This window comes from Lepisosteus oculatus, chromosome 8, assembly GCF_040954835.1.
Source record: "Lepisosteus oculatus isolate fLepOcu1 chromosome 8, fLepOcu1.hap2, whole genome shotgun sequence".
In the NCBI taxonomy this organism is placed as follows: Eukaryota; Metazoa; Chordata; class Actinopteri; order Semionotiformes; family Lepisosteidae; genus Lepisosteus; species Lepisosteus oculatus.
In genome coordinates, this window is record NC_090703.1 from 9,430,523 (window position 1) to 9,456,287 (window position 25,765).

Consider the following 25,765-nt stretch of genomic DNA (forward strand, 5'->3'; position numbering starts at 1 on the left):
AGAATAACAACTGCTAATATGGAAATTTAGAATGAGCTTTCCTGTGTGAATTTGCTGTATAAAACTCATTGCGTTTACCATCTCATTGGAGAGGTTACTCACAGATCTGTATGGGAGACTGCTCTCAGATCTGCATGATTGTATCCTCCCCATGCGCATGAATAAAGGACTCTGCTTGACCACAGCTAACCTGAGTGAAGAGTCTTCTTCGACAATGCATAAATCAAATGATACCTATAGCTATTCACAAACACTATTTCGCTTGTTTTCTGAAAAATAGATCACTGTTATAAACTAGTTATACTGCAATTGTGTAGCCTAGTGGTTTATGACATATTTAAAAAGCAAGCTAAGCTGTAACGATCAGCAAAAGCATGATGTTAAAGTAAATTTTGAAAGGTGATTCAAAATAGGCAGAATAAATACATGAATCATTTAAAGGAAGTTAGAGTTTATTCAGTACAGGCAATTTGACTTCTTTTTGCAGTTTCAAGTTTTAAAGTTCTTTTCTCTATTCCCAAATTTTACCATGATTTTCCACAAGAGGACAAATACAGTACAGTGGGAGGCTGCTGTATGTCTCCCCCATAAACTTGGATTAGCTTCCTAAATATAGACCTACCCCTAATGCTCAAATAAGATCCATGAAGACACTCAGGGGATAAAGAGAAAAATGGATTTGCTCTGCTATCCTTAAGGAAAAAAATCCACAAAGGCACATTTTTGTTGCTTAGAAACCTTTTCAATAGAATCCCATGCATCAGAGTGTTAAGAAGCCCACACTCCTGATAAGAATTTAATTGACAATTTAAAAAAAAATAACCAAAGAAGTAATTTACTGAACACATCAGGTTAAATTTGCCTCTGTAGGAGACACTGTTATTCGTTGCTGTTTATATCCTCCTTGCCTTCTTGCGATGCACTGTGGTTCTGGTTAAGGTGATGTAATCTCACCTGGCTATGTTCTCTCTCAAACGAGCTCGCTACGCTTCTCAGCCCAATTTACCTTAAAAATGCTGATATGTGCTGACTCGCAGCTGAGCTGCCAGTGCCTGGGAACCTTTGCATTAGAAAAGTGATATCGCAGGAAAGCCACAGTTATTATCCAGTTTGAGCCTGTGTGTTTGGTGGGGTACGGAACACAAGACTTAAATGCTGAATCAATGAGGTCTATTAAACTGGTACATATGAATGTGGTAAAAAAATGTAAATAAATATTACATACATGAAGATCAATATTCTTGAGGAAACCAGCTAGAGGAAATGTTGGAGCAGCACAGGGTTTCTTTCCTGTACTCTGCAGTGTGAGGAGCACAGAATAAACAGAAACAGGTTAAAGAGGCACGAATCAAGCCCAGGGTATCAACAGTCCTGTGTGAACCTGAGTCAAGAAGACTGGGATAAAAGAACAAGAAAATATTGAAAATTTCCAGGTAAGGACAACATTTCCTTTTTCCTATACGAAGGAGAGTATATATTAGTAATACTTTATACTAGAAAAAGCAAGAAACACTTTTTAAAAGATACTGGGAAATAAGTTGCCCAAGAGTTTGGATATGCACAGCTGAAAGATGTTTCAAGTATTTTTTTATCACTGTCAATATGGTTTTTCAGTGTGTCGTTCTTTGTGAGGGTGGAAGATGGATTTTTCAATATGACTGACCTGAGTTGCACAGAACTTAAGTAAAACTTGAGAAATAACTTTGCAGGTTAGTTGTTCTTATAAGAGATGTAGCCCTCCAGACATACTCTGCTGCTGAACGACTTCCTTGTTTTTGCTGCCTCCATCATTGCTCTCAATTACAGCTATCAAAAAGTAGCAGCTATAGTTTTGCAAGCCAAACACCCACCTGCAGCATTAACCAGGGGTAGTTTCAGACAGAGGTCACTGTGTAGCAAAGCCCTAAAAATCGATTAAAATAATACAGAAAGTTAAGTAAATACAGCGCTTTTTCTAATCAATGCTGTAATGACATACAGTAGCTAAAGTACTGTCTGTACTGTATGTTAAGTGTGTTTGTGTAGCATAAGGGACATGACTTACTTTTGAAACTAGATGAAAGAAATACTGTATTGCATGAACTTAGGGGCACTCATACCATCCTTCACAATGTCTGCTCTCTCTGGCAGAGATACGCGCTGTGTATGTGCTCCAGACCAGATCCCTGAGTTGGTCCAGACTTTGATAGTACTCAGCTTCCACTACATGCAGATAGACACTTACTATTAGAAAATTTAACTCGACCAAAAGTAACTAACTTTTTGCTCGGAAGGTGTTTAAAGGTTTAGCAGACAATGAACCTCATCTCTTGGACTTCAATATCAGATGGCCTCCATCACTTATGCTTGGGTAGGGCAACTTTTGTACTGTATGAGATAGAGTATTCAGAAAAGATATTAAGGATTCCCTTATTTTATCCCTTAGGATAATAATTTTGGGATGGTATTTAAGACCAGGGGTTAAATTGGCAAATAATTGGTACTACCCCTTTAGACATGCCAGGTAGTTGCATTCAACTTTAAACTTGACTCTCTTAAATTTAGCTTTCTCACCCTAAACATAGCCTCTTAGGAAGCAGAGGCTGGTTTAACAGCATGTAGAGAACAGGCGAGGTAAGCGTAAGGGAAGGGAAACAATTGCAATTGGAATCTACTCCCTGCATCCAGCATGAAACCTTGATCCACTGGTTTAAAGTACAAGTCCAGTTTAATCCCAGCCTACAACTGCTCTTGGGATCGTGGGGCAACTTGAGAGCAGGAGCCACAAAGTATCAGTGACATTGCGTCAAGAGAGAGTGAATGAATATTCTGCCTGTAAAAAAGAAAAAAGAAAGGTCCTTCTGGGTTTTTGTATCCAGACCTACTTGACACTAAAATGTTCCGGTCATTTATAAACACCCGACAGCTCTGTGCAGCAGCAGTGATGCCTGTCTGTTAATATTTCAGTTTTTTCTTTGAAGATTTGCTCATCACATTAACAGTTCATAATTAATTAAAGGCACAGAATGGTATAATTGTACTCATTACACGTCTTTATTATAATTAGCAGGTAGTGTAAAGTCTGTCTCATTTGTCCTGTACACAGCCTCACCAAGTAAATATTACAGTTGGGAGGACCTGAATTGCTCCAGAAAGAGAGGTTTTGTGAAAGAAAGGGTTTAAGATGATGGTGTAAGGTTAGGCAATCAGTATTATTAAGTACACAATACACTGAACTCAGTTAGTCACATCTGTGGTGGAAAAACAATGCAACGAGCAGCACCTGTTGAAAGAGGCAGAGTAAATAAAAATATTACTTCTAGGTAAAAGTTATTTGTCCTAAACTACAGTAAATATAGTTCCAATTGCTCTCTGTAACAAATAAAAGTAAAATGATAAATAGTGGGTCACTGTAATCCTTCCTGACCAATGAACTGTTAGAGTTTCAAGGAGTGTGATGACATCCTGTTCAATCTTGGCAGCTTGCAGATGGGTTATTTCATCTTTCAGCTTTTTATTCTGAATGGTAATAAAAGACTGAAGCTAGAGGAGTCCTTGAAAGCACAAGTTATCTAAGGAGACAAATTCTATTTGTTAAACAGGTTTAATGTCTTATCTTCTTGTACTGGTATTAAAAACAAGAGAGACCACATATCTTGCTCACAGTGGTCAATATCCAATAAAGAGTATAGCACAGTGAACATGCTCTTAGTGAATTCACAGTTCATCGGGTTCCTTTTTCATTGGCAATAATGAAATGGAAAAAGCTTCTATGCTAGTTTTCTCATCATTGTGATTGGGTTTTTAAAAAAACGAACTGTTTTTCCAACAATTGTAATTATATATTTGTTGCAGGTCAATCAATCTAGTTTGAGTCATATTGCAGTCAACAATATGAAACTGCATATTGCTTGTGGTAGTGCACTATTTCTATCAACAGTGACTGTGTTTTATTTTTAAAAAAGGTCACGTTTAACACTGCTGCACCCATAAAAGTATGAATAAAAGTACAGTCATTCACAAGAGTACATTTTAAAAAACTGTCAAAAACAAAAACAGACAATAATGGCTATTCGTACTCTTAGTACAGTTGTCTGAGAAATCTAAAAAACAATAACTGCCTGATTAGAACGGGTTTAATTTTTTTATCCTGAGACTTAAATGAAGAGAAAAAACATAAATGAATAAATATTTTTCTTTGAGGGTACTGATATGGTATGTGTATACTGTATAATGCTTTAGTGACCCAGTAGACTGGGTCAGCGCCTACAACATTAGGATTTAACCATGCTAGAAAGGTAATTCTTAGCTACTCTTAAGAATCCAAATTCCTACACTAAATTATTCAAACTCAGGCAATGGGGGAAAAAGCTCTATCCAAAGTGTTGAAAGACTCAATAGGAATATGAAACTTTTGGAGATTAGACACTTAGTATCAATGACAACAAGAGCAGAGCTAAAAGAAGCTCCTTTTATTTGAGTTTGTCTGTGGAGAGTAAACTGTAGGGATTAAAAGCATAAAGCAACTATTAATCTTTTCATTGTTTCAGAAGATAGGCTTCAGAGAGCTGACATAAAACATAAAATGCAAAGGAACAAGTAATAGGTTTATTCCATGCTGAAAAAAAGAAGAAAGAGAACACAACGTTTCGGCCGTGGAGCTTCTCCACGGCCGAAACGTTGTGTTCTCTTTCTTCTTTTTTTCAGCATGGAATAAACCTATTACTTGTTCCTTTGCAGCCTACGCATGCTGACGCAGCTACCCACCTGAACTAAAACATAAAATGCTTGATTTAAAAAGTAATAATTCAGACAGTTCAATGCATCAGTGAAATGCATTGTAGATGTTTAAATTGAAATATCTTAAAAAACAATGGAAGCTGACCATTTCAATTCTTGCATCTTCAGCCATCAACACTGATATTGACACCCAGTTTGCATGGGTAGATAACATTGCTAATTATTTATTTATGGAAATGTCTCTGGCTCACTGGACTGATTGGTGCCATCTGGTGTTTGCATTTATAGTGCGGTCTGTAGCCCAAAGGGTAACTCATTGATTATAGCATATTGCAAATCCTTAATTGAAAAGCAATTTGCAACACCTTTTTCACAAAGTGTGTGGGTTATTGCTCATCATTTCTTTTGTTAGTTATATCTTAAAGAGTGCAGTCATTCAGCAGCCAAAATATTTCTTTACAAGTTGCAGCGGTAAATGTGATAAGTGATTATTCTTTATTCTCTTTTTCCCTGCCAGCATGTGTCCATATATTTCTAAAAACTCCTTTAGACCATGAAACATTTATATCAGAAATATCTAATGTTTTAAAATTTGCTTAATTTCTGCGCATACATGTGGTTCTTTTGAAATTCTGGCAAATGAAACCAAACCCAAGGAGATGTTTCTGGCTTGTAAAAAAAATAGAAGAAGGCATCAGGCAGGCTCTCTTTGCTGCACCTTGGCTCTCTGTAGTTTAAGTAGAGAGAATGGGCTTAGCTGGATGTCCTGATCTTGCACAAAGTGAACTGTTCTGAAAGAGTAACCAGAGGATGCAAATGGTGATTTCTCAGTCCATTAGCTCTTGGATCAGAATGGTGGGTGATCCCCATATGAACAGACTGACTAACTGAAAAAAACAACAACCAGGAACTTGATTCTTAAAGGAGAATTCTAAGTGTACCTCCAGAGTAAATTCAGAACTATGATGGGGCAGGTCATCTATGGATGCATGTACCACATGGATGATTTTGCAAGCCTAATATCATTATATACTGCTTACCCATCCAACAGTGTGTCTACATATTCTAAAACGATAAAGCTGTTATGTCTCCCACATGGCCATGCTGTCATCTACACTACCACAACCTGAGACACGTTCCACTGGAGGAGACTCCCATCACAGCAGCATTGCCAAGATCTATTACATCTCACTGATGTGTCGTAGAATAACTGAAAGAAAGATGTAATGCCAGACACTTTTACAGGAACAACGCTGATGATATGAAAGTACTTATGTTCTGTACTACCGGAGTATTAGTCATTAATGCACAAATCTCTCAAGTGTGCTCTCTGCTCATTGTTGATGAATGATAAGATCCGTGAAGCCTGACTAAACAGGCGAGAAAACCTTGGAACACATTCTTGTTACTCTCAGCTTAGCTTAGAAAGAAAAGACAGATTTGTGATTCGTTTTAGTCACTAATGTTTGATCCTTGTTAAGGATCCTTGTAATTATTATGTTTAGAAATTATTGTATTTTTTACCCCCTCTCTCCAAAATGGAAGGTTTAGCATGGGTTCGAAGAGGATATGCAGAGCTTGGAACAGTTAGCGTGATTCCATCCACAAGGATCACACAAAGCAAGCTCAATGGCACCCAGAGACCTACTGTAACAGGGATTGATGTTGTGTGGAAAAGAAGAGGGAACGTGGAGTAACTCAAAGCCATCCAGACCCAGTGGCACTTGAATTTGGCTAATTAAATTTCCTAGATAAAGGAATAAGGGGTTGTCCCCTTAGAAATCCTTACCCAACCCATAGGGTCCAAACACAATAATCCTCCCAGCTTTTATGAGCATATGTACAGTAAAATGACATCAGTAGCATAAGGATTCAAATGTGTTTACAACTGAAGAACACTGTATTTAGTTATGAAGAGCATGCCTTATCTGTCTCTATAAAATGATAGTTGCTCTTTGTGGCATCTGTGCTGCACTACATCCAAACAAGCAAAGAGTATTTTTTTTAGTATAAAACTAAAAGAGTTGAAGGTGTTGCAGACTGCAAGGGGTGTAACACAATGAAAAATGCAAAGAAGAGAAAGAAATCTAGTGTTTTTTTCTCAGATGAGAAGTTCCACAGACAAGCAGTTAAGCAACTTAAAGCTCTACCTCCCAGCATTCCCAGGACTCTGGGGAGTCTTGAGAAGTAAAGTGACTAAGGACTGATGTCAGAGAAAGAACAGCACAAAAAATCTCTTCACAGCCTGAAGTGTGACTCAGTCTACCATTAAAACTTCACAAAATCTTTGAAAGCAACCAGCTAGATTGTTCCAGAATTCTAGATGACTTGATTAGCTACAGTACATCTATAAGGTAGATTATCTCATATATAAAGAACACTATCCCGGATTAAACAGTAGAGACTCTCCAAAGCAAACAAAAATATGAATGAGAAGGAGAATGGAGCATAAACACATACTGTACCTGGAAGCTTGCAGGCTAATATAACTATATTTCACTTCTTTCCATAGCTTCGTGAGAAGTAAAAAAAAGGTTTATTGGTTTAAAAGAATTTGTAAACAAATGTGTACCCCTTTGTCACACAGAGTTCCATATCATTCCAAATGTTCTCTTCACATAGTGAAATACACACAAATTAGCAAGTAGTGTCATGATCATAATCCCTCCTCTTAAGGGCGCACCGGCTCTATCGTATTTCTTAATGATGTGCGCCTGTCCCTCCTTATTTAAGCCAGGCACTCTCGCTATTCTGGGCTCAGTAGTGGGTGATGGACGCCTGGAAGCCCGCCTACCAGCGGGTCCAGGAGTGACCCAACGGCATAGGCTTCATCACGGGGTCCTGACCATCTGAGTCCGGAGCTTGGAGCGCCTGGCTCCGTCATCCTGTTTTTATTCCCTGTCCCTGTACCAGATCCCTTTCCAGCTTTTAGCCTCGTCTTGTTTTGTCTCGATTGGATCACCCGGTTTTGGATTTCCCCCCTGGACTCCTTGGACTAGTTCGCCTTGGTCACGCCCCCCGAGCACCGGATCACCATCGTGCAGGTGGATGCTGCACATTGGTGGTGGTGGAGGGGAGTCCCCATTACCTGTAAAGCGCTTTGAGTGGAGTGTCCAGAAAAAGCGCTATATAAGTGTAAGCAATTATTATAATTATTATTATTATCGTCACGCCCCCCCTGGTTGTCAACCTGCCCTGATCCTTGTCTCCTCCCCGTTGTCCTACTCCACTTACTTCCAGATTATACCGTCTGCACAGGGTCCTGAACTACGCTTGGACCTCTTTCTTTAATGGTAGTGTTTATACCTCTGAATTAGATTGTCAGAAATGTTAGAATATGTAAATAACATATACTGTAATGAGTGCCAGACTAAAATTTATTTAGTTCTTAGCTGTAATAATCTATGATAAATGATAATTATGATTGCACATTTTTCATAGGCTCCTTCTGACAGTTTTTAGGATTTATTAAAGCTCCCAGGAATTTAGTTACACATACTCTTTCTACATTAAGAGTATTCATTATTATACTAATGTGGGAATCAATTTTATACTTACTAAAGATAATATTGGTACCTTTTCTCATATTAAGTGATAAATGATTAATGGCAAACTAATTAATTACTCTTTTGCAAAGTTGTTAAAGATCGCTTCTTGAACAATAAATGTTTGTGTCATCAGCAAGCAATTAAATTGCCGTAACTTTAATACATTATAAATGTCATTCAGATGCAAAACGAATGGTTTAGGGCCCAATTCAGTTTCCTGTGGAACACCACAAAGCACATTCAGATATTCTGACTTACCCTCAACTATATACACAAACTGTAACACAGTTATCAAATAGCTCATCAGCCATTTAGACCTTACAGGACTAAGACCACATCTTGAAATATTTTATTGCACTTAGTGATCAATTGAGTGAAATTGCTTTGTGTAGATGCTGAATCTTTCTGGGTGAGTAAATATGAGACTTTTTTTTTCTTTTTTTCTTCTGCTTTTTAAAATCCTTTCTGTTATAGACTATTTCGTTCACAGTAGTGGTGAAGCAGGTTCAGTTTATTGGGGTCATCTCCCTTTGGACTTATTTCCAAACACTATTTTTTCCTACCAGCCCTGCACACCCCAAGGGAATACAGGGGGGCTGTTTTACCAGCAGACTCAGAGCCTAGTTCTGGAAGCCTCCTCTGCATAAAATCACAGGTGCTGCCCTCTTTCTGCCTCCAGATTTTGTGCCTGAATTAATAGGGACTTTATTTTGCATTTCAAAATAGAGATGTAAACCTTTATGACAGAGCCTAGGGAACCTTCAACCATTTTCAAAAAGCATATTGTGCTCCTCATTTGTTTTTGGTCTATTTTTAAAGGCTGTCTTAGTTTTTTGATTTGTTGCTGCTCCCAGACAGATCAAGGTACTGTTTTATTTTTGCATACATTTAAAAAAAATTAATAGCACAGTTTTAAAGGACTGGAACATACGATTGACATTTCCTGGGTGCGGTTCATTTTTTGTATCATTATCAGTTTCGATGGAATCATTTCTTGAAATCTGCTGGTCACTTTTGTCATGTTCATTACTCTGTAAAAACAAATTCACTGGTTGTCATTGAGCAGTGAAGCTAATTAATTATTTAAGCAAATCCCAAAAATAATTTAAAAAGTTGCCATAATTTAGTTGCCATAATTATCTTTAACATAATATACCTTGTTGCTCTTACTTTTTTTTAGATTCTTCCTTATTTTTCAGTGAATTTTTGTCTAAGCCAGGACACTTCCTGGCAATTTGAGAATACCTTCCAGGAGCTACTTTTAATGGGATAGTTAGTTATCATGGCAAATACCAGCCTGAGGAAAAGCACCAGCAGAGGAACCACAGAAACACATCAACAGCAATGCTCACAAACAATAATAAAGATTTGTGTGGGCTCATGCTCAGACACCTGGAAGGAATCTCATTTTAGACTGGACCCTTAAATCAGCTGTTCTTTTTCTATAGCTGACTACTGGAAAATTAATAAGATTGAAAGGACAGCTGTGCATGAAAACAACTGTATTGGAGTATTAGTAATTGCAAGGAAATACAGTAGGTCTGAAAATAATTTAAGAACTTTTTCTCTAATGTTGAAAATATATCATTTGTGTGCAATCAATTCAAAAATAAGGGAGCAAATTACAGCATTCACCTACAGGATATACTGTGCTATCTCTCATAAATTGTAATTTACTTAAATTACTATAGAAACTGGAACATACATCAAATACCTTGTAATTTACTGGAAAACACAGTAGTTACTCTGTGCTTTCTCTCCACTTGCTTCTTTACTGCTTTATACAATGTACCAAAGAATTATCACAATTGACATGTATATCAGAGTGGGAAGACAAAACAAACAGGACTTTGAATCACCTTTGTTAATATATATATATTAAAATTCTAAAATTAGACTCCCAGTACTCTCTTGTTACTTCATTAGTATTTGCTGAACTGTCAGCACTAAGTGAACTGACAAGTAAAGAGTATACATGCATTTTAAAAATACATTTTTACAGTAAAATCCCACATTTACTGTACTACTGTTTATTAAGAGGCATTGGAGGTTTTAATTTTTGCAAGGAGGGTGTTGTGAAATACCATAAGCAAGCTTCATTTACTATTTTTTTAATATTCAATCTCTTATATCAGAAGTATGAATAATCTCCTCAGCATAAGTGTTCATGGAAGGGATGGTCAGCTTTCAGAGTTATTGTAATTCATAGCAGATGTCACCTATAATGTCATGCAATGAATATTACAACGAATATTCATCACTGCTTTCACGTCTAGAGTAGATTCAGCCCCAAGAGGAACTGTTTTCTGTGTAACAGTTGGAGTTGGACCTGTATGCATCATGAAGGGACTGTCTCTGAAAGAGAATTAGTCTGCTGTATCTTTTAAATATTCCCAAAATAGATTTCTGTGTCATTCATTGATTTCTACTGAAGCCAGCTTAACACTTTCAATTAATCCGCTAAACTAAGTAGTGATGACCTGATTTTTCTTTGCAGATTTTCTAGCTAAAGCAAAAACATCACAACCAACAATGTCAGTCTGGACAAAAAGAAAAGCAAGGCTCTTCATTCATTGGAGACACTGGGCCCATCAGACAAAATAATTAATGTAATAATTATCTTGAGAAATAATCATTCTTTTCTTCTAATGCAGTGATAACCTTCTTTTCTAATATGGATTTTCTCAAAGACGGGGTGAACAGGTTAAACCCAATACTTTTTCCTTGCACGGGGGATAACATTAAATATTCAGAAGTGCAATCTATTCTCCTTTGACCTGTCGGTAACCAGTTATCATCACAGTAATGGTAAACACATTTTTTTCTAGACCCTGAGCACAGTTTCGCCACACGGCTACAGAGAACAGAACTCGTCACTGATGTTGGCATCAAGCCTGTCACTGCAGAGCTTCTATTGTATTCCTTTTTAGTGTGAGCTGTCCAGCTGTAGCTGGCAGGGTTTATTAAAGCCATGCAGTTTAATTTGTGAGTTGTTTTTTTTTTAAATAAAGAATTCAATATTAACAGAAATTAGTTAATAACGTACTGGTAATTATCTCTTATCTCTTCAGATAACCTTATTGGAAAGTCAACAGCTTTCTACCACACCACCATATCTTAATAATCCAGGTTTTATTAGCACGTTTGTAATTCACAATAATAATTTTCTCTTGTTGCAGTTAATTATTTTCATGGTCAAAGTTAAGATGCTCTTTAAGTGTTTTTTGTGTGTGTCAGTGTGAGTGGGTGTGTAATAACTCGGTAATTTCCACTTGCTGCTCATTTCACATCCCACTGACTACTAGTACTAGTAAGTGAGAGCTTGGGAAAGCTTCTCGTTGGTAAGTTGTCTCAACAATGATGGATGTAAATCCCCATTGACAAGGCGTTGACATGGCTGTGTCACTGGATGGTATTTATTTAGAGCTGCCAAAATGCAGCTTTTTTTCTTATCACTCAAACAAAACAAGAACTCAAACTGACAGCTACAAATAAACCACCATTTATGAAAATACTTCCAAATCTCTTACTTAAAATAAACATTTAAATGCACAATCTGAATGCTGCTTGACTTGTCTGTGGTGATGTGTCTTCTGAGTCACCCACTGCAAAACATAAGGACAATAGACAAATGATTGACTTCTAATCACAATTTAATTGTTTAAATTGGCCAGGATTTAATTTATGGCAGGAAGCAAATATACTTCGTGATGTTACTGCTTCTCACATTCAGAATGCTCCCAGTGCCTTATCCAGCACTCTATCCAATCTTGGTGTCCCTGTTTGATGATGTCACAGATCTAGCTTGACAGGGACATGTCTGTGTGAGAAAACTACAGTATGAGGAAAAAGGGTGACACCAGAAGTAGTTATGATCACACTTCCTACAAACACTTCCTCCAGATTCTGGAGTAAACTGGGCTACTGTACCTAACCACCTTTGGTCTCACTAAAACTATACTGTACCTACAGTTTTTGTGATATGAAAGGGAGATGTCCAAACATGGTAATAAGGCTTTGGAAATGTTATGAAAAAAACAGAAAAATTAAGTTGTATGGTTCCAGAGAAATGAAGAAATTTCTGTTTGCTTCATAGAAGTGACTGAAAAACCAGCATGCTTCTTTTGAACTCTTTTATTCCCACATCTGTTCACCTGCTCAGTTTGGACTTGCACTTGATTGTTGTAGTTCATGTTCATCATGAATGTATCTTAAGTATTTTCACACACTGATGCCAAACTTTTTTATTAATCTATTTCTGGATTGGGAAGATTTTTTTAAATGAAAATCACTGCAAATAATATACTGTAATACAATGTTTGTGCCCAGTGTTTGAACATTTAGATTTAAGGCCTGGTTGAAGTATAATCAAATAAAATCTGGCATGCCACAGCAAATATAAAGGATGGATATAAGTCAACTTCTGTATATTTTCTAATGCATATTTTCAACACTGGTTCAGAAGTGCCAGTCCAGAAGGTTTTAAAGGTCACCATTAAATTGTGAATTTATAAGAACTTGCAATATCATTATTTACATCAATTATACAAATTATTTATTATATTAAATTATTTGGACACCACTGGGGATCAGACTCTGAGTTCCTTTAGCCCTCAAACACTGTTGATTATTTAAATGAATGTATTACTTGCTTAACTTGTCAATGACTTACAGATAAAAATAAACAATGAAACATTGAGTTAGCAAATTGCTTTATATTTAGCTTTTTTACAAATTCAAGCAACTGAGACTTTGTATTTGCTAAAGCCAAAATCTGAAATGCATTTTAGAAGCTGTATTGTCATCCCATAAGCTTCATGGCTTCCCCTAATAAACATTTCATTTTTCATTTCACCGGCTATCCCTCAAGATTGCAAATTATTGTCTTCCATGAACTCACAGAAGGTTTATGAAAACAATATTTCAGAAAATTAAATTTCTTACATACTTATATACTGTATAAAACCCCAAACTTAAACAGGCAAAAGTGCTTTTCCTACAAATGTGTTCAGTACAGCTAGAAATCGACAGCTGTCTAGTCCTAAGTCTTCATAACTGTAAGAGAAGTCTGATCAATGACTTTCAACAATATTGCAGCACTTCAAGGGTATCTTAATCGCATTGGTTAAACTCGACTCTTTCTAATTATAATTAGGGCTGGATGTTTGCTTCAGAAAGTTAAAGGTTACTCAGCTTAACAGAATGTTAAAAAGGGCTGTCTGCAGAACAGAAATGGCAATGCAAAGTTGTACCTCACTCTCCCAACCCCTGCTAAAAGGAGAACTGATGTCTCTGTTGAAAATTGGAGAAATAGATGCTTTGTAAAACTATTCTCTGAGCACAGTTCCAATTGCTTGACTTCCTACAAATTTCTCTTCACCTCTCGTCTGGAGAGCAATACTCCTGAGCAATTTCTTTGCCAAAGTACAAGCTCTCCATAAAGGGTAGCCAGACGGTTATATAAGACAATTGAAACAACTTTTAACAGTCTAATGTCTTTCTTTGTTTACATTTTTGTTCATTCAAGAGAGTGAGACAATACATTGAGGATAAGGATACGTTTTCATGGGAAAAAAAGAATATATTCTAAAGCGTGAAATTTTGTCTGCGTCTCCAAACACTCAATCACGTCTGTAGGTTCTGAGGTTTCCAAAGTTGTGAAATTTCGGCAAGTCAGAATATTTATTATTCACACTAAAGTTCTTTTGTTTTTTTACATATGCAGTACAGTATGTGCACTCAAACATGTATGTTTTCTCAACACAATCAACTGAAATGATCTGCATGACAATACTGAGGTGTGTCACCAATCAAACAAAATAAGATTTTACATTATATTCAGAATTCAATGAACCACTACCTTAGATAAATTCAGTTTGTATCAAAAGCTAGCTTGTCCAGAAAATGCGTAATACAGTAAAGGTGTAGTCTGGCATTCCGCAGCTTTAGTGCTCACAGTGAAAAATCATACATTCATTGCAACATTACTCCCCAGGAGCATTTAAACTCTGTGTGACAGGGGAACAGTCTTAGTATATTGGGTTTAGTATCCACTTGGGCGATACAGATCATAGCCATGCCTAAGATGAACTCCAATTTCAGGTTTGACCATATATTCTACACACCATCACTTAATCTCCTAAATTGCAAAGGTAAAAAGGGACAAAAGACAAAACTGGAGATGGCCAGCTGGTTGACTGGTAAGGCAAGTAGTGGCAGCTCAATGTGCCATTGGGCCATTCAAGTAGACCACAATTTTATCGGATGTGGATAAGAAGTTGAGTGAGCTGCTTCCCCTGCAAACATGTTTTCAGTTTCAAAATAAGAAAAGAATTGTTTTTGCGTGAAACGTGTGTTTGTCTCAGTCCGCCTGCTAGAAAAGCACAAAGTTGGTTTTAAGTTTATTGAACTAAAATGATGTTTAGGATCCCTGTGCTACCAGGAAGTGTTGTGAACAATTCAAGTTCCTGTAAAAAATTACAGCTGATGTCTACTTCAGCTTCAATTCCTTCAAAAAGGTTTCAAAAGGGCAGTCTGATTAATATCACCTTTCATGCTGTCAGGTATTTCATTACTGAAGCATGCCAAGTCTTAGATTAAAAGTCCTTCTGAATTATTTCTCAGTCATGTTTCACAGCTTTTTGTTGCTTTTAATATACAGGGGGAATTTCAAGTCAGTTCCATTACAACGAATCACCTGCTCTACAGAGAATTAAATTTAAACTAAAGAACAATCTAAAACAGGAAAAGATTGGCAAAGAATGTCTCGTGAAACACGGTAAACAAGTGTTGATTTTGATCAAATCAGATCAGTCTCTTTTTTTAAAGAATAAAATCACCATTTGAGGCTTCCTACAGTACATCAATAGAGAAAATAACCTGACTATAACTTAGGTGAATAACATAGAATAACAGTTTGCAAAACTGGATATTTTACATTGCTCCTTTCAGATCTATTGACTATATGGATTTCTTCTAAATATGGTAATATTGAAATATTAGGTATAAAAAGAGAATAATATACAAATCCATGTTTGAATCTAAAGATTGATGGGGGTGGATATATAAGCATGAATATAATTTAACAACATAAGTAAAAAATCTTGTCAGGCTGTCAACTACACATTTAATAGAATGACAGTAAAAATATACTACTCATGTCGGATTTATGTGTTAACTATGTGTTATTAAAATGCTTCTTTCGGCAAAATGGCATCTAAAATCTTAGCATTTCAGGAGAAATATTTTTTAAAATTCATCGGTGGTAAACCTCCAGCTAAAATTCTGTTTAATTGTAAGTAATTTAATTTCTTAAATATTAAATAATTTATAAAAATCTATGTAAACATCAACAACAAGCTACAAATCTGGGCATAATTTTACTGCCACAATAAATTTATTTTCACTGCCACAACCCATAGAATACCGTCTATAAAAAAGAGATTTTTTAAAAGAGTTTGAGAGTGCAGTTTGACAAACGTCTGCACATGCTGAACAATAATTGTGGTTTGGCATGCTCGTTCTTAAAAAGGCTGTAAATGAGTATTCTGTTCGTACAATGTAGGTCTTTAATGCTACTTTTCTTATGGTGATGTGGACAGCGATCTATGCCACCAGTGAGATTAGCTGAGCTCTAATACACAGTAATAAGATGCTGGTGCAAAATGGAAGAACTGATGAGTGAAAAAAGATCATTCCCCTTTCATAGAGCATTTGTTTTTTTGCTATTAGAGCATGCAGAACTCGTTCTTTTGAGAGCAATAAGAGAAAAGTACTCTGCTAACCAGTGAAGTGCCTGAAGATGGCAGGAAATGAAGAGCCCATTAGAAAAGGAGATGAAAATGCACTTTCTTCACCACATTCACTGCAATAAACACGCACAGTGGCTTCATCTTGTTGTGAAACCCATCTGCAGGTGCCGACAGTGCTTAATGCATCAGCTTTAGAACATTCAACATGTTAAATCACCTCCACCTGTGCCTTGTCAACTGTATCACTAATAAAGTGATGTAATGCTTAAGCAACAGTCAGGTAGAGTTGAGTTGAGTGTATCATTGTCATTCATGAATGCACAACTGATCAAACTGATGCCATTTAATCAATATTGAAAATCTTTTTTTTTCTAAAAACGTACATGGATAGAGCGCTAAGGTTCGAGCAGGGAGCTGTGTCAATGTGCTTTAACTGCAAAGGAACAAGTGAAGGTTAATTCTACCCTGAAATGTGTGCTTGTTAGCTGAAATGTTGATTTTCTTTGTAAATTGTTTTCGGTGTGGAATTAACCTTTACTTGTGCTAATAGAGTGATTGATTGTTTTTGATGCTCAGTGTACATACTGTATAACAGCACACTCACATTATGCTCCATATCAGATGTTTTCTGCAGGAATTCCCACATACAAACATAAATTTAACGTGATAATCAGATTAAATAAATTAAATCGATAGTTCCAAATTAAACATAATTACGTATTTAAGGTATTAAAATATTTAAGGTATTTAAGTATTTGAAACAGGTCTTTATATTTCAAGCTTCAAATAACAACAAAACACATTTAAAAAAAAAGAGTTAAACATCTAAAATTTGGGATAAAAAGAATTACAAGAACCCTAACAATCTGCATTTATTTGTTTTTAAGTCATAAAACAACTTTTGAATGAGTAATCTTCTCATTATTAGCCAAAATGTTCTCATAACTGGGAATTTAAATGTAATTTTTTCAGGACAGATGCCATCTAAAACTGAAAAAGGAAAACAGCTGACTGTTATTTTGTAGAAATTATTACTCTTGAAAATGGCATGTACTGTATTTGGAGCATGACTCCACACGAATTTAATCTTTTAAAATAAAAAGTCCCTACACTCGTCCTTAACGTCTTCCATAATAGATTATTTCTGTGAGTGAAAGATTAATGACAGTGCTTATGACATTGGAAGTTTAGAATCCATAATGACTTTAAATCTAAAGATGGAACTAAATTACATAAAGAAGACTTATAAAACCCTTTAAATTGAAATCCAACCTGTCAAAGCCACTTAAGATACCATGTACAAAGGTGAAAGGGTTTGTAGCAGTCCTTATATACAGTACATGACACTACATGACACTGCAATGTAAACTACTGTGCAAAGGTTTTAATCAGCTCACACCGAATACAAAGTTGCAATACTCTACATGTATGTCATGAGTACCAACAATTTATTCATGGCCTTCGTTAAGTATTATAAGCGTTTTGACTGTTATTAATTCAGCTTGCTTTTATTGAGAACAAAATGAAGCCATCTAGCAATGAAGCATTAATACCCACTGATCTGAGTCTTGAAACTTCAGCATAACGTCTTAAGGTAAAGTACACATTAGCAGGAAGTGTGATGTAATCTTAACCATCACATTTACTGAATCTAATTATCATTTGTCCCTGTCTACATACAGTATATAGTACATATAAAAAAGCTGAAAGGCAACAGTAGTTCTTGTATTACAAAAAACAAATCCTAGAATTGTGTTTCTGCATAAAAGGGGAAAAAGCTTAAAAGAGAACAATACTAAATATCTCTGTCTTTTGCACAGCGGTATACTGTAAAGTAATACTTGTTTACAGATTTTGGAAGACACAAGTCATTTTAGTTAGTGTGGGTACAAAATCTATATTTTTATTTTTTATGTAAAAAGCATTTATTTTGATTTATGTTAGAATCATTTGAGACCTATTTAAAAAATCTGTTAGGTTCGGTATTTCTAAAATTTAATTTAATCTTAATTTAGGGAAAAGCATGGGGATTTGTCATTTATTTATCAAAATGATAAAAATGAAATAAATTATAAGACGTTACACATAATTATAGAAAAATGGGGAATGAAAAAAATACCGCAGCTCTTACTGGATACATTGCGTACCTCGCAAGTTCACTAATAAAGTGTACAATGATTGAAACTGCCATTACAAAATTGAATTCTCAGAGACAAAGCAGGCTTTAGCCAACGAACAGTGGTAGATTTACACCAGCAGTTGCCTGTTTTTCTGTCTTTTGATGATTCTCAAGCTGGTGAACCACTTACCAGTATACACTAAAGAACACTTAAACTGCATTACAGGACATCAGGAGCAAGCTAATCTTTTTAGTTTCTATCAAAGTGGCCAAGGAGACAGCAGAGCCTTGGAGAAGAGAACCAGTGGGATTTATTAAAAATGATTTGTGAGTTCAGTCACACGTAGAAAAGCGCGAAATTTGTCGGATCCACTCCAGCACCACGTGCTTCTGGGAATACTCATGTCCAGGAAAGTCAGCGGTGATTTATAGAATCTGAAGCTCTAAATCTGTACAAAAACAAACTGAAGGCAGTCTCACAATATATTATCTATGATAGGGTAACAATCCAGGAGGGAGCTTGGCTCTTCTTTCTCTGTGTCTTATCGATTTTGTCACTCTTCCCCTGCCCCCACCGGTTTTATTTTTATCCAGCATATTTCCCTAGTTACAACTTCCATTTACCCCTCCTGTGGCTCCTCATGCCTTCAGCCAGGCGAGACAACAACCCCAGCTCTGCCTCAGGAATCTGTAACTGGCTCTACAGTGCCGTGCCTCCAGCAGCAGGTGCTGCTGGGATATCATTCATCTCATATTCAGCTTTTAATGCATCGCTTTTTATCAAGACTTCAGATACTACCGCGGCCGACTCTGAAAGAAACCTGCGTGTTTCCAACCTTGGAATAGAAAACCATTTGGAAAGGCTGCAGTAGCGTTGGCTCTTACGGTTGTAGTTATCAATGCAACAGCTTTGAATCTACAGTATGTTTATGACAATTGTATAGAGAGGTGTGTGTCTGGTGGGATTGGTATCTTAAGCCAAGTACTGCTACTAAAATACAAAACCTTATATGAATCTAAACCTACAGTATATACACTATATATGACGCTTTGCCAAAACTGTTGTGGTCACTGTTACTGTGATCTTACTTTGTTGTACCAGCTTTTTCTTTGCTTTTATATTTAATGAAGCTGTGCTGGTGCCTAATTTAAAATACACTTTTGTTGTTTCACTTTAACAGGAATCTAATGCAAAGTTATTCTTTCTGTTTTCTGAGAACCTCAAGTTCTGTTAAGGTCTTTTTGAATAATTGAAAGGGTTTGGTCTTTGAAGCCACAACTGTCCACACCACTACTGTGGAAAACTAACTAGGTTTAAGGGAACGCTTTTAAAATAATTTATTTCTCATGGGATTCTTAAAGACAACAGTTACATTTTTATATGAGCCTCACTACACAGAGTCTACCACATTCCCCTTAAGGAAGAGACAGTAAAATGAGGTATTTTTATTACACTGGCACATTAGTTGATTCTTTGTCTAATTTGTCTTTATTTTCACATATTCTGCTTTAGTTTACATAACAGTTTACATAACATTTTGGAATCTTTTTATTTAGTCCTTCTGTGAAAAAAATCCTCAATTTGCATAATATTGTAATTACTACGTTAGTTTTACATTTGTGATTTTATTGCACTCTGAGAAATGCAGGATATTGTGAATTCTAGTCTGAATTCTTCCATAATTTTACCAGTAAACTTTAAATCCTTCCAAAGAGAAAACAGTGTACCATCTGTTCTTTGATGTTATTTTATTTGTTAATGTATTAGCTGAACGGTGTGTTTGCTTTGATTCTCTGTATTTGGTTCTGCTTACCATTTCAATTTGCTACATAATACCAGCAATAGTTTATTTCACTCAAATGGCTTGAGAGAACAGATTGCTGGAAAGTGTTCACAAACTAATTACTGTGGCAAAAAGCTGAAGTCAGACACAAATAACGTCTTTAGCCGCTGTGAAACCAATAAGCTTCACCATCTTATTTATACTGTGTCTGATGTGAGGAGCATTTTTCAAGCTGTTTTTAAGCCTGGTGCAAAGTTTATTTACTTCTACTGTGTTTTTTTTTTTCCCTGAAGCTACTTCTAATGTAATATCTCATCCGTACTTTTCAATGTTGCTTTTCTTCCAATTGCTTTAACAATGTCAATAAGAAGGGATATTGCAATTAGGTTAAAAATATATACATTTGCATTTCTTTGATATACACGTTTTGAGGGATTTGAGTCACATATCATTATTTTTTTAAATAAGATTCTCTTCATTTCAATTATTGGAAAGAGCTGAGGAATTGGATTGTTTGGGCTCCCCTGTACAAAAGGTTTAGGTGATGGCTAGGACAGCCAACCTAAGAGAGAAATGTGCAGCAGATCCTCCTTAAAAGAGGGGGTAGAAGAAGATGAGAAGACACTTGCGGAAGCACTAGAATGCTGAACTTTGTGAGATTCTTTTCTAGGGAGTTTTCTTCTTTACATAAAGACACAAAAGGCAACACATGAGAGAAGATCATTAAGCCCATTTGGTCATTTTACTGCTACGTTTAGTGACTTCAGCAGTAATAGTGGATGTAATTTAATGTCACGCAGGCAGTTAATAATATAAAGAAATAACGAGCTTTTAAGAATGGTTTCCCTTCAGCCATACCTGACATTTAGGTTTGTGTCATTTATTATTGTTATATTAAAGACAGGAGATGATTGTGTTTGAGTGCTATTTGTTGTAGTGTGCAAGGTCTGTTTACTCATACACCAGTTTATGCATAAGTAACATTGTATTATGACAAATGCGACATTATAAACCTATTTACTACAACTGAAATAGCTACTAACTTGATGCTTTATCCAAAACAATGTGTGCTCCATTTTGCATAGGGGGATATTTTCCAGGGGCAATTTGAGTGAAATACCTTTTTCAAAGACACAAAAGCAGTACCGTGTGTATGATTTGGACCAACAATCTTCTAGTTAAAAGTCCAAAACCAAAACCGCTGCCCCACATTGCTACCATCTTTACCACTTGAGTTACGTGAAAGATCTCAGCCTCTGAAAATGTTTTATCGAAGCACAGCATGGAAACAGCTTTAGTTAGTTCGATATCTGTGGATTCTGGTTCATTGACCATTCCTTTTCCACTTGATCTAAATAGTTCTTTTGACACAATTGACCAATTAACTCTTCAAAGGTGCAATTTGTATTACCGATACTGCTGTCTACTGCTTTCAGCCTTATGCTTTACAACCTTACAATTCTTCTTTTCATGTCCTCCTTCCAGCAGAAAGGAGTTCATTTTTATGTCACAAACCAGAGATTTCTGTCTTTCGTCTTAATAACGGATTCCATAAATATTTTTTAAACCCAGCTAAAGATGAACTTTTAAGCATAGTCTTTTAACTAAAATGTATTTTAAATGTATTTTATTAAATGTATTTTTGTATTTTTTTATTTTGTGTAATGTAGTACAGTATTTTGAAATGTTATACAGTACATGAAGTGGCTTTATAATAAATCAGTGAAAAGACAGAAACCAAGTCTTCCTTAAATGGGGTAAGAAATTACGAGATTGTAGACATTGTACAGATTTGTAGAATTGAAGCACAAAGGTGATCGCATGAGGCTTGATTCAAATGTCCATCTGTGATTGCAGAGTCCATCATTGAAGTGGGCATGGTATGGCAGAGCTAAAAGCATTATCTTGTTGGTGCTGCTCCTTTCAGACCACAGAGAAGGTCATGACTGACTTAATTCAGTCTTCACCTCTCTGTTCTCCCAGGAAGAATTCCTTTTGGCTGCAGCTCAAGAAATTCCACTAGAGTTGGCACCCAGGCAGGGGACCAGACATCAACACATTTTGGCCAAGGGTAACTCTGGTCAGGCCATCTGGTCACTGACCAAATTAGCATTAGCTTACTGCACAACAGTACAGGTGTAGTGGCTTCAGAATCAGGTTTAAAATATCACTTTGCACATCCTTTGACAGAAGGTTTAAACTGTGAAAAGAGTGTGAACTTTACTAACTGAATATACCTTAGTTTTTAGACCAAGAAAACTGATTTGTTTACCCTAACCCTAACTCCACCAAATGAGCACTGCATCAAATGCAAAAAATCAAAAATACACTGACAAAGATTTTATTATTACTTTCAAAAACCTTCAGTATTTTGACAATTGTGATTCACACTAATAAAAGGCCAGAAAGAAAAAATGGCTTGACAGTTTATTTAACTTGTTCAGTTTGTGTCATGTTTTATTCATGAACTGTTTTATACAGGTCCTTTTTATTAGCCAGAAGTCTGCTCAGTGAAACACAAGAAGACACAGTGTATCTGACAAGGTTGGCTACCTTTAATTTGCCATTTTATTGAAGAATGATTCTCTTCTCTGTAAATAATATCTGGGCTAAATCCCAGGTGGGATCATGGCACAATGTGTCTGTTTTATCAGAACTTGTCAGGAGTTCTGTGTTATAGTCAGACTGGGTTCTCTAAGGTAGTCAGTCACAATTACAGTATGATGCCAGGCATATGTATCATAAGAACATGGCTAAATAATGGGACGGGTGTCAGTTTCTGCACATGACTACTTTCAGAAAAACCTTATGTGAAAATTAACTGGATGAGACTATGGACCCTTCATTCGGATGAGCCAGTTTGTGAAGGCAGGCAAGAGTAACCAGTTCTTTTTCCATTCCCATTGATAGCCTATGCGTGACAATGATAATAGTAAATAATACTTTAAAATACTGCTACTACTACTATTACTACTACTCTTTGGGGTTGCCAAGCTGTTTGTTCATTCGGAAGTTATTTTTAACATGCTGTGAGAGTTCACATGTTTCGGCAGTGAAAAAACACTATCAGGATACTGATTAAAATACTGATTAAAGTATAAGATGCACTTCGCTAACTCAAATTGAGGTCATTTAAACCTCTGAAAACTAATCAGTAGCTCCCAAGAGAGTGCACTTGTTTTGTTTCACTGGTAGGGTGTTGTATTACATCTTTTAAAGGTTCTACATGCATACAAAGATTCACCTTACAGTATGGTAGGTTATGAATATAATTGACAGATTATGCTGTGTTTTATACAGTTCTAAAAGCCTTAACTGTTTGTACCTTATTCTTCTTCTGATACAGCAAAAACAAAGGAAATAATGATCCTATAACATGTGCAAAATTATCAGCAGTTCTTTTACAGTTCAACTATTGACTCATGCTACAAAACATTTTTCCTTAGCCTGAGGTTTACCAGAGGAGTAAAGCAAAGTATTCCACTAAAAGTGTCTTCACTTTTGAGACCAGATGCATACAGTACCAATTTTCTCAGATTTAAAAGCTTGCACTAGGTGTAAAATGACCATTTTTCCATTCCAGTTATCTCTGGTTCACACTATCCTATTCAATTTTTATCTTGATTCTTGAGAAGGATGGTCAGAAAATAACCTGGACAGCTTTTACTGACGTGATCTATGAAATTGGCAGATTGTGACTTTTCAGTGGGTACAGTAACTTTTATGACTTCAAAGGTAATTATTATTGTTATAGCAACAGAAATATTGCTCTGCATCCTCTATGGCTTAAAATGTTGATTAAGAGAAAAGATGTAGGCGTACTGTACTTCACATTTGTGCAAAGTTTTTTAACCTTCAATACTGTCATAATTTCATTGAGGAATATTGACATACAGTATTGCTCAAATAGACGGCTTAGATATAGTATTATATTCAATTTTCTTCCTGAGAGCATTATTCTGCTTGTATTTAATGATGTCCTATATGTCTGGAACCAAAGAATAAACTAGACTTCCCTTTGTAATTTACAAAACATTCAATGCTACAGTACAATCCACCGATGTGCCTGATGTCATGAATTTTGTTTACTAAATAAAGAACTCTAAAACATGTTGCATATTGAAGCCTTTTTCTTTGAATAAAAGCTTCTTTAAATAACTGCTGGATGAAATCCTCGGATCAATTATTGGATCAATCAATCAGATCACCAGCAGCTATATCACCCTGCAACTCACAACTGGCAACCCACTAAAGCTAAGCAGGTGTGAGCCTGACCAGTACCTGGATGGGAAAGTTAAGGTTGATGCTGGAAGACCTGTTAATGGGGCCAGTAGGGGGGCTACTGTCCTAATGCCACAGCATACTTAAGGGGACACTAAACCATGAAAAGGCTTCATCATTCGGATGAGATGTAAAGCCGAGGTCCTGACTCAACATGGTCAGTAAAAATCCCACTGCGTTTCTTGGGAAGAGTAGGGGTGTACTGGTTACTGGGGTCGGTATCCTGGCCAAAGTTCCCAATGACATTTACCAGTCATGACCTCCTAATAGTCCCCATCTCTGAATGGCTTCATCACTCTGTTCTCCTTCCCACTGATAGGTGGTGTGTGGGGAGTGTACTAGAGCACTATGGTTGTCCAGAAAAGTGGTACAGTATGTAAGTGTAATGAATTATTTATTATTATTATTATTGCTATTATTATAATAAAGACTTATAAGGAGTACAATTTCTGTTCTGTCCCTTTAATAATAATAATAATAATAATAATAATAATAATAATAATAATAATAATAATAATAATAATAATAACCTACAACCTACATGAGACAAATGGCCTCCTCTTGTTTTTAGTGTTTCTTATTGTATTGCGTAATATGAGTGGATAAGATAAATGTCAATGCATGCAATGTATCTCAGTTGGTTTCTCCTACTGTAAATTAACATGGCTGTATTTCAACAGTTGTATGATAGAACTTTAAAGTTCTCAGCTGCATTAATCACTTTCAACTTCAACTTAACATTGCACAAATTCACCTCTTTCTGACAATACATGCTCATGCCACGCACCAGCTAACACTAAGTTAAATGGTTTAATTAGAATTTTTCTGAAAGGACCTTCAAGGCTAAATGCAATTTCCAGAGAGTAAAATAACGTCTCATAATGTGCACCAAGACAAAATTCTTACCTACTCATGTTCTAATTATGACAGCGGTATTGATTTCTGTTTGCTTCTCAAAATGGAAAAACGGCTTTAAATTCCTTTGATAGTGGATTCAATGCTTTTAAAATTGTTATAACAAAGGATGGGCGATTTGGACTTGAATGTGCTGTTAGCAGCAAAAGCTAATTTTGCTTTAGTAAGAATTCTGCAAGTGAGAAATGTCTCCTGGTTTAGGAATACAGGCAGTTCCTTTGTCTAGCAAAAAATGATTTTCAAGTAGAGTTTTGACACATAAGAATTAATTCCTTGCTAACCAATTTATCTGATTTCCTTAATAGGATTTTCTGTGTAGCTAAATCAGCAGCTAGATAAATGTTTAAAGAATTTAATTCCTGCTGGATTTCAGACCCCCTTTCTTTCACCCTGATTGTTTCTCCTCTTACAACTGAAAACATCAAACATTATGAGGAAGCTGTGCTCCATGATCCAGACCTGGCGATAAGAGGCCAGAGATTGCTGCTACTATGACACTGGTGAGTTCCACAGTAACCAGGTTGCATGGGTTCTGGCCTGGGATAAACCTCTGGGCTAGAGTATGGACTTCTTTTCCCCAGATATTTCAAAGGGAATTTTAACACATACACACTGACAGTTAATTCTATAAACGTCTATGTTCTAGAA

General features: G+C 36.1%; 1 protein-coding gene across 1 annotated transcript in view; it reads left to right on the top strand.

Moving 5' to 3' along the window:
- Positions 1 to 1,055: 1,055 nt before the first annotated feature.
- Positions 1,056 to 25,765, top strand: part of syndig1l (synapse differentiation inducing 1-like) — a 73,953-nt gene continuing 49,243 nt past the window's right edge. The window contains exon 1 of the mRNA XM_015350636.2: positions 1,056 to 1,433. The gene's annotated coding sequence lies outside the window, so the exon portion shown is untranslated. The remainder of the gene's footprint in view (positions 1,434 to 25,765) is intronic.